Raw genomic sequence first — 7,748 nt, 5'->3', positions numbered from 1 at the left:
AGCACCTATCTCTACTCGTATCTATCAATGTCTCAAGCACTAACTTGCCTAGCTCATAAGGATGTATGACCCTGGTTCTCATGATATTACCTCATTTTGGCATGGTGAGAACCCAACACAATGCTTGTTCACATCGTATACAAGCTCTCATGCCTTGAACCTAAAGGCAAAACATAGATGTTGGTCAATCTAGATCGAAGCCACACTTGGCTCATCTCGTCCCTGTGAAACTCACATCTCAAGGCCTCAACTCTTAGCCTTATTCTAGGCTGCCCACATGCATGATAGACACTTGACATGATGCCCATCTTGTCTTGAAGAACTTGGGTGTCTACCTTAACTGTAGCACACCATTACTAATTGGCCACAAAGGTTTAACAAAGTGCCTACCTGCTAGCCACTCATCCCTTAAGGATGATTTGCCCCTCCTACACAAACACCATCTCATAACCCTTGGTTAATCATCAAACTAGCTTGATGAGGGGAAACTGAGGTGCATATTGAATGTTAGCGTGTAACCTCGATGGTTCAACACAAAGGAGCAATATGAGGCCTGCTGGCCCTAACTATCCCCATATTTACCATGACCAAAGAAAGCACTATGCCATATTCATGACCCAATGATACCTGCCTACCTAGACACTACATGTGCCTACAAAATAGCTCACTTTAAACTAGCCAGGCCCTTGCCTACCCACTAGCCAAGGGGGTGGTGGAGAGTTAACACTAGTCACCCCTTATAAAGAGTGTAAGAGATTTCCCAACCATCTTACTAAGAACCATAAGACTATCTAAAATTGGGATGCTATTCTTTCTAACCATCTTAAAGCCTTTCTTCAACCAATTTAAGGCTCAGTGACTTGTCTCTTAGCCACCATAATTCTCAAATTTCACTCATTGCTCCACTAACCCACTCAAGGGTGCCTGCACAAGACTTTAACCAATAACACCTGACTGGCTACCTAGCTCAAAGGTGCTCGCTCATTGGCTTGCACTTGTTCATGCATCTTGGGGCCTAGGGCTCACACCATCGTACACACTATCAGTAACATGTTCCTAGGTTTACACTACCTATGAACAGCTCTAGAACCATTATCACAACCATAAGGCCTTATTCGTTGCTTGGCTAAAGGTTAGTCATGGCAAGATCGAGGCATACTAGGGCTTGACCATGACACTAGTCTAAGACTAAGGGTTACCTTCTAGTTAAGGCATAGTTCTAGTTCTAGCGGATAAGGTCTAATAGCTAGAGGGACCAATCTTTAAGGCCTACTAGAGGCCTAAGTTATAGGAAACTACCATAGAATAGTGGTATGGGCAGTGATCAAGACTCTAGAGGCTCAGGCACAATGTTCAAGTTTGGTAAAATTAAGCTAGGCTCAGGTATAGGCACTTCTAAACATAGTCCTAGAAGATCAAAATTAAGGGCTTCTAGAAGGCCTAATACTGCAGCATAATCTTTGACAAGCTAGAATTATGTTGAGCACTTAAGTTTTGTAAGCTATGTTAGGCAGATAGAGTCAATGCCCTATCCAAGTTAGCATAAAGTTTGGCTTAAGGCTAGAGCCTATGACATATGCATCAAGCATCACTTTGTGTTGATGGTGATCAAAGGTTAGATAAGTGCCTTGGGTAGGAGGGTCACAGTACATATTCTTGACTAAGTGCCATTATTATGGGCCAAGAGCTTAAGCCTAGCTACTGTGTAGCCTTAAGCAGAAAACTACCATCTATATGCCTAAGTCAGCATTTTCCCTGACTCTAAGCTAAACACTTTTGTCGTGCACTCCATTGGCTCTCTAAGAACTTGGAAGAAATCTAGGTAGGAGAGTTAAAGCAATTGTAACTTCTATTTACACGATGCTATATACAATTATGTAATGCCTAAGTCTATGACTTGGTTATTCTTACTTGTGTAGCTTTTAACTTCTCACTAATGAAAGTGAGGGCTCTTATTTATACTTGAGCCTCTCCACTATATATAGCCCTTATTAATCTAAGTGTGTGGCCTTCATAGGCCTTTTAGAGCCTTTCATGGTCTCTAGACACTTTCTAGGTTGGCTAAGGCCTTTATGGAATCTAGCTTATTCCAAGCTCCTCGTGCAGCCTTAAGTTTGGAAGAGTTTAGGCACTCCTGCTGAGTGCCCATGCCTAGTGAGTTCCAAAACCTTCCTCAACTGGTCATTGATCTATATCCAACTATAGCCTTCTAGAGCCTTCTTCATCTAGGTGTTATAGTGCCTACTACTATTCCAATGCCAAGCCCTTATGAAACCATCGGTGCCCTTGCACCTAGCTAGCCTCCAGTCTTCTCTAGACTCTTCTACACCCATATGCCTAGCCTATCTTTAGGTTAATCAGGAGCCTTTTATGCCTATTTGCCCATGCCACTCTTTTGGGGTTTTCCAGATCCTTTCAATGAGCAGTCCCCATTCTCAGCACTAGACTACTCACCTCGTCATGCTTTCATACTTTTACCTTGGCCCTACTCCACACACTTGGTCCTTGTATGTGATTTTAGGACTTTGGTCTCAATCCTTCCCAGTCTTTCACTAGCACTAAATCAAATAAGGTATGTCTCTCGACCTATTTGGCTTAAGACTTACACATGGATCCATGACATTCTCTTCTATTTGTTCTAGCATTGTCTTTATTACTAAAAGATGTCATTCATTCACCATCCATGCATGCTAGATTGATGTCCCATTCTTGTCTTGATGGTTTTTGGCACGTGATGGTTCTTGATACACCTTCGTAGTCATCCCATGTTCTGGTCATGATCCTAGGTGGTTCCTATAAAACCAGTGCTTGTTAAAATGAGTAGTGCCTTAGTTTGTGATGTACCATTACCTTTTCCTTACACTCAATAGGCCTTTCAGGGTATGCAGTGCTCACTAGTGTAGGGCGTGCAATGCTCACATCTAGTCCATTACTCTTTATTTGATGAACCATCTATCTCTAGGGCTGATGGCTCTTTGTAGCCACACTTGCCTTACCCTCATTAGGAGCTTAAAAGATCCTTTCTTCTTAGCTCAACTACCATTATGACTCTTGCCATTGGACTCTCTCTAAATCTTCACAATGGCTCTGAGCTTCTTCCACTATAAGTGTTCCTTGGCCTTATGTGGTCTTGAGCATAAAAAGTAGTCAAAGGATATGGTCACCCATACCTTTGAACCTTTGGTCCTTATTTTCCTATGCTGCGGTTCTTTATTGGCTTACTTTTCCTTTAAGGTATTACTACTCTTGTCTCTTTCACACAAGCCCCTACCACTAGGCTTAGCCTTTACCTTCAAGCTATGCAGACTTAGGGTACTTCACCTTAACCACCACTCAATAATGGCAATACTCCTACTTCAAGTCTTGTACCCTACCACTTAACTCAGCTCTTACCCATTGCTTTTACCCTTTTTTGAACTCATTCTATATGGAATCTAGCACTCATATACAATCCTTGGTGCCCTCAAACTAACTTTCACGGATGACAATCTCTCTTTTTAACTAGCCTTTCTCCCTTTGCACATGGGTGGGTGGCCCTTATATACATTACCTATGCACTCAACCACAAATATGAAGCTTGAACTAAAGATCTTTTCATATCCTTAGGAGCACTTAAGCATCCATATGTGCTATTCTTGGCATCAACAACCAGTAATGATCACACTATCCAACCCCAACTACAAGTCAATAGCACAACTGGTACACTAGCATGCAAGTTGCTCGCACAACCTAAATTGATATCAACATTGGTTATAATTAAGTTTCTGATGTCCCTATGGTCAAACCTGCTCTGATACCAACCTCAACTAGAATTGGCTCAAATACCAATTGTCATGGGTTAGGAGCTTAAGCCAACTACCATGTGGCCTTATGCAAGAACTTCCATACATATGCCTAAGTTAACCTTTTCCTTGACTTTATGCTAAGCACTTTTACCATGGACTCCATTAGCTCCCTAAGAGTTTGGGACAAAGCTAAGAAAGAAAGTTAAAGCAATTGTAACTTTTATTTACTTAATGCTATATACAACTACTTAATGCCCAAGTCTATGATTTGGCTATTCTTGTGTAGCTTTTAACTTTTCACAATGAAGGGGAGGGCCCTTATTAATACTTGAGCCTCCCTAACACATATGGCCCTTACTAATCCAAGTGAGTGGCCCTCATAAGCCTTTTGGACCTTTTCATGCCCTAGACACTTCTTAGGTCAGCTAAGGCCTTTGTAAAGTCTAACTTGTTCGAAGCTCCCCGCTGAGCCTTAGGTCTGGAAAAGTCTAGGCACTCTCGCTAAGTGCTCACACCTAGTGGGTTCTAAAACTTTCCTCATCTATTCACTACTCTGCATACAAGTAGGGCTTTCTAAAGCCTTTGGGTGCTATCGTGCCTATTACTATTCTTGTGCCAGGCCTTTTGGAACCTTAATGCCTAGAAACTAGCTAGCCTTCAAGCTTCTCTAGACTCTTTTGCACTCACACTTCTAGCCTATCTCTAGGGTAATCTTGAGCCTTCTGTGTCTATGTACCTATACCACTCTTCTAAGGTGTTCTAGATCCTTCTAATGAGTAGTCCTTATTCTTAGCACTAGATTGCTAACCTCACCATGCTTTCACACCTTAGCCTAGGCCTTGGTCTGCACACTTTGGCCTCGTATGTGCCTTTAAGACCTTGGTCTCAATCTTTCCTAATGCTTTGCTTGCACCAACTCTAACAACCTGCATCTCTTAACCTACTTGATTAGGACTTGTGCATGAACTGTGACACTAGCATTTACCAAATAAGTGTCTGAGGTAACAACCCATACCAAAGGCCTACTTGCACTGATGGTGGTCTAGGCAAGTGTCATCACCAAGTGCCAACATCAAGCAATGGCATCAAAGGCAACATCCTATACCAAGGGGCTAGCATTTGCTAATGGTGTCTAAGGCAACAATGGGCCAGCATTTGTAGATGGTGTTGGATGCAATTGCCTGCACCAACCAAGGTCTAGATGCTATTGGTGGTGTTCGTTGCAACAACCTATACTATGGGCCAGTGTGTGTTAATGGAGTTTAATGCAAGTGCCCACACCAAAGGTAAGACTATCCCTGTAATAAATACTAAGAGTATTTGGTTGTTGTTTATTTGGATGCTTGAAAGAAGGATGTCATCAACCCACTGAATCAATTGCAACAGAGAAAACTATTTATCCCTAACCCCAGATGGGTGTGGGGTAAAAAATGAAGTGAAGAGACTTTGGTGGCTATGGGGGGATGGATAAATTGAAGTGACAAAGGGCTAAATCTTAGTAAATCATGGTAGCAAGGCCACTCTACCACTTACAATACCTCATCATGTATTTAAGTCATCTATAAAGGATCTACCTACCACTCAGTGGGAATTGAGCTCTAAGGATGCCTACGTAGCTTGTCCACCATAAAGGCTACACCTATGACACATGCCTTTGGGGGCCATGGGCCTCTACTGTGGGTTGACAACAAGGTGATAGATGCATGCATCACTTCTAGCTTGGATTATGACTTAGAGGTGTTCAGTCATAATCTAGCACATGGTAGCTTTATGCTGCTAGCTTTTCAACCAAGCATGATGACCAATTATGCAAATCAATGATTCCTCTCATATTAGGTTGAATTACTATTGCGATGCTACCATCAGTAGTCTAAGACTAACCTATCTCATAATGGTCCCAAACCAACTCACAATCCTTATTGGTGGGTGAACAATCCAACTCTTGGTGAATTCTACTTCGAAATGATAGGAAGAGCCAACATTGAAGGATTAAAAAGCAACGTCGCTATGAATACTTGGTTGCCACAAGCCAATTATTCTTATGGTAACTTTCTGACATCTCTAGCTTCAAATTTTGAAGGTCTAAAGGATTGATAGGCCATGCTTTCATGGTTTGTATTCATACTAGAACTTAAAATCAAACAAGCTTTAACCTTTTTGTTTGACACGAGATTTTTGTTCTCATTGCGATCATTTTAGGACACTTATGTTATCTTTTAACAGATGTGCTACCATAGCCAAGCTCTCTAGCTGACAATGTTTTCTACCCAGATTGATCGACTGAGGTTGGCCTTAGGCCAAAAGAAGGGATCATACCCTGCATCTTATTCATGGAATAAGTAAATAACATTAAAAGTAATGGTATTTCAATTTTGCCTCAAGGTTCCTATCATTCTACACCTTTAAAGTCATTTCACAAAGTCAAACTAGAGTTAAGCTAATCTGGGTTTTCTTTCCTTGCTAATTTTGTTAAGCCCATTCCCTTGGCTATGGCTTCGTTGGATAATAGATAGGGATAGTAGGAATCTCATTAATCCAATCATGCATGTTAGTAAGATGATGAGGCATTTGGCTACCTTAAAAGAGTCATAGTTACTCCTGTTGTTTACCCTTACTTGGTTGAATTTCTTCACTTTGACATTTAGAGCACTGGGCAAAAATCACATTACATGAGTATCTGCAAGGACCATCACTATGGTTTGTTTTAATTAAATAGTCAGATTCTTTTTGTCCATACCAATGTTGAGTTAACTATTCATTACCTAGGGAAAGCCCCTAAGGGAGCCATTCCCAGTTCATCTTTAGGTTGGCATGTGATGACTAGCTCTCACTATAGGAGTGGCTTGAGCAGTGCATAGCCAATCTATAAGTTTGAGACTAGGACCCCTATGTCCAACCCTCAAAGCCAATCCTTTTCTCAAGCTAATGGATCCATTTTCCTAACTTCCCTTACCTATATTGTTCCATCGACTAGAGGCTATTCACCTTGGAAACCATATGTGGTTATGAATATGATGGGCATGGACAACACTTGATCTTCTAGATTTTCAAAGGTCATCAGGGGCATACTAGTCACCATGTGACATATAGTGCTTTTCTAGCCACTAGACCTTACCTCTAACTGAGCCATTTTTAGGTCAGGGAGGCTATTAAATAGAAAAGATAACTCTTCCTAAAGCCCCCTAATGTCTCAAACTCCCTAATCTTACTGTCAATCATTGCATCTTGGTTTAGGAATTTTAACTCAATTAGTTTTCCAAGCTTATGCTAGACACGCTATTGAACAGGCTTCCCCCATCTTCTAGGATTGTCTAACCCATGTGCAAGTGCTGTTCACATGGAACTTTTCCCTACTTCAACCTTAAAAGTTTTCATTTGAATAATTACTACTACCACTAAGATTTGCATTGATGGTCGGTTCACCAATGCTCACTCTCCTTCAGTGGTTGGAAAGGACCATGAGATAGCCAAATACTTAAAATACTTGGCAAGACCTAGCCTATGACCATAGCTTCTGCTTACACCACCCTAAGAGCTACTACCCTATTCAGGGACTTCCTCTAGGTTTTGGGGTAGCATCAGCCATAGGCACAAGCTTGAGCTCAGCATAGCCAAGGCACATTTCTATATGCATGCTAGCCTATCTAGGCCATGGGTGCCTACAAGTCACCGAAGCAAGAAGTCACCAAATAGCATGACCAAAAGGCATACACAACCTAGATTTTTCTATAGGGATGTTGGCATGGATATACATAATGACAGGCCTATTACACATACCTACTCCCTTTGTGGGGGGGGAAAGGGAACTGAACAACCATCCCTTGAAGAGCATGAAAGATTTTACATATATACTTGTAGTAAACATTAAACTATCTAAAATAGGGACACTATTTTCAAATAGTCATATCCTACACTAAGAGTTCATAGGTGTCAATAGTGGTCATGGCATAGGCCCACATTAAG

General features: G+C 41.4%; 1 pseudogene; it reads right to left on the bottom strand.

Moving 5' to 3' along the window:
* Positions 1–5,254: 5,254 nt before the first annotated feature.
* On the bottom strand, positions 5,255–6,753 carry LOC149517754 (25S ribosomal RNA; annotated as a pseudogene).
* Positions 6,754–7,748: the final 995 nt, after the last annotated feature.

This window comes from Durio zibethinus, chromosome 8 (assembly GCF_047325235.1).
Source record: "Durio zibethinus cultivar Kanyao isolate XHJ-2024 chromosome 8, ASM4732523v1, whole genome shotgun sequence".
Classification (NCBI taxonomy): domain Eukaryota; kingdom Viridiplantae; phylum Streptophyta; class Magnoliopsida; order Malvales; family Malvaceae; genus Durio; species Durio zibethinus.
Note: the sequence above shows the minus strand (reverse complement) of the source record. Positions and strands in the feature narration are given on the sequence as shown.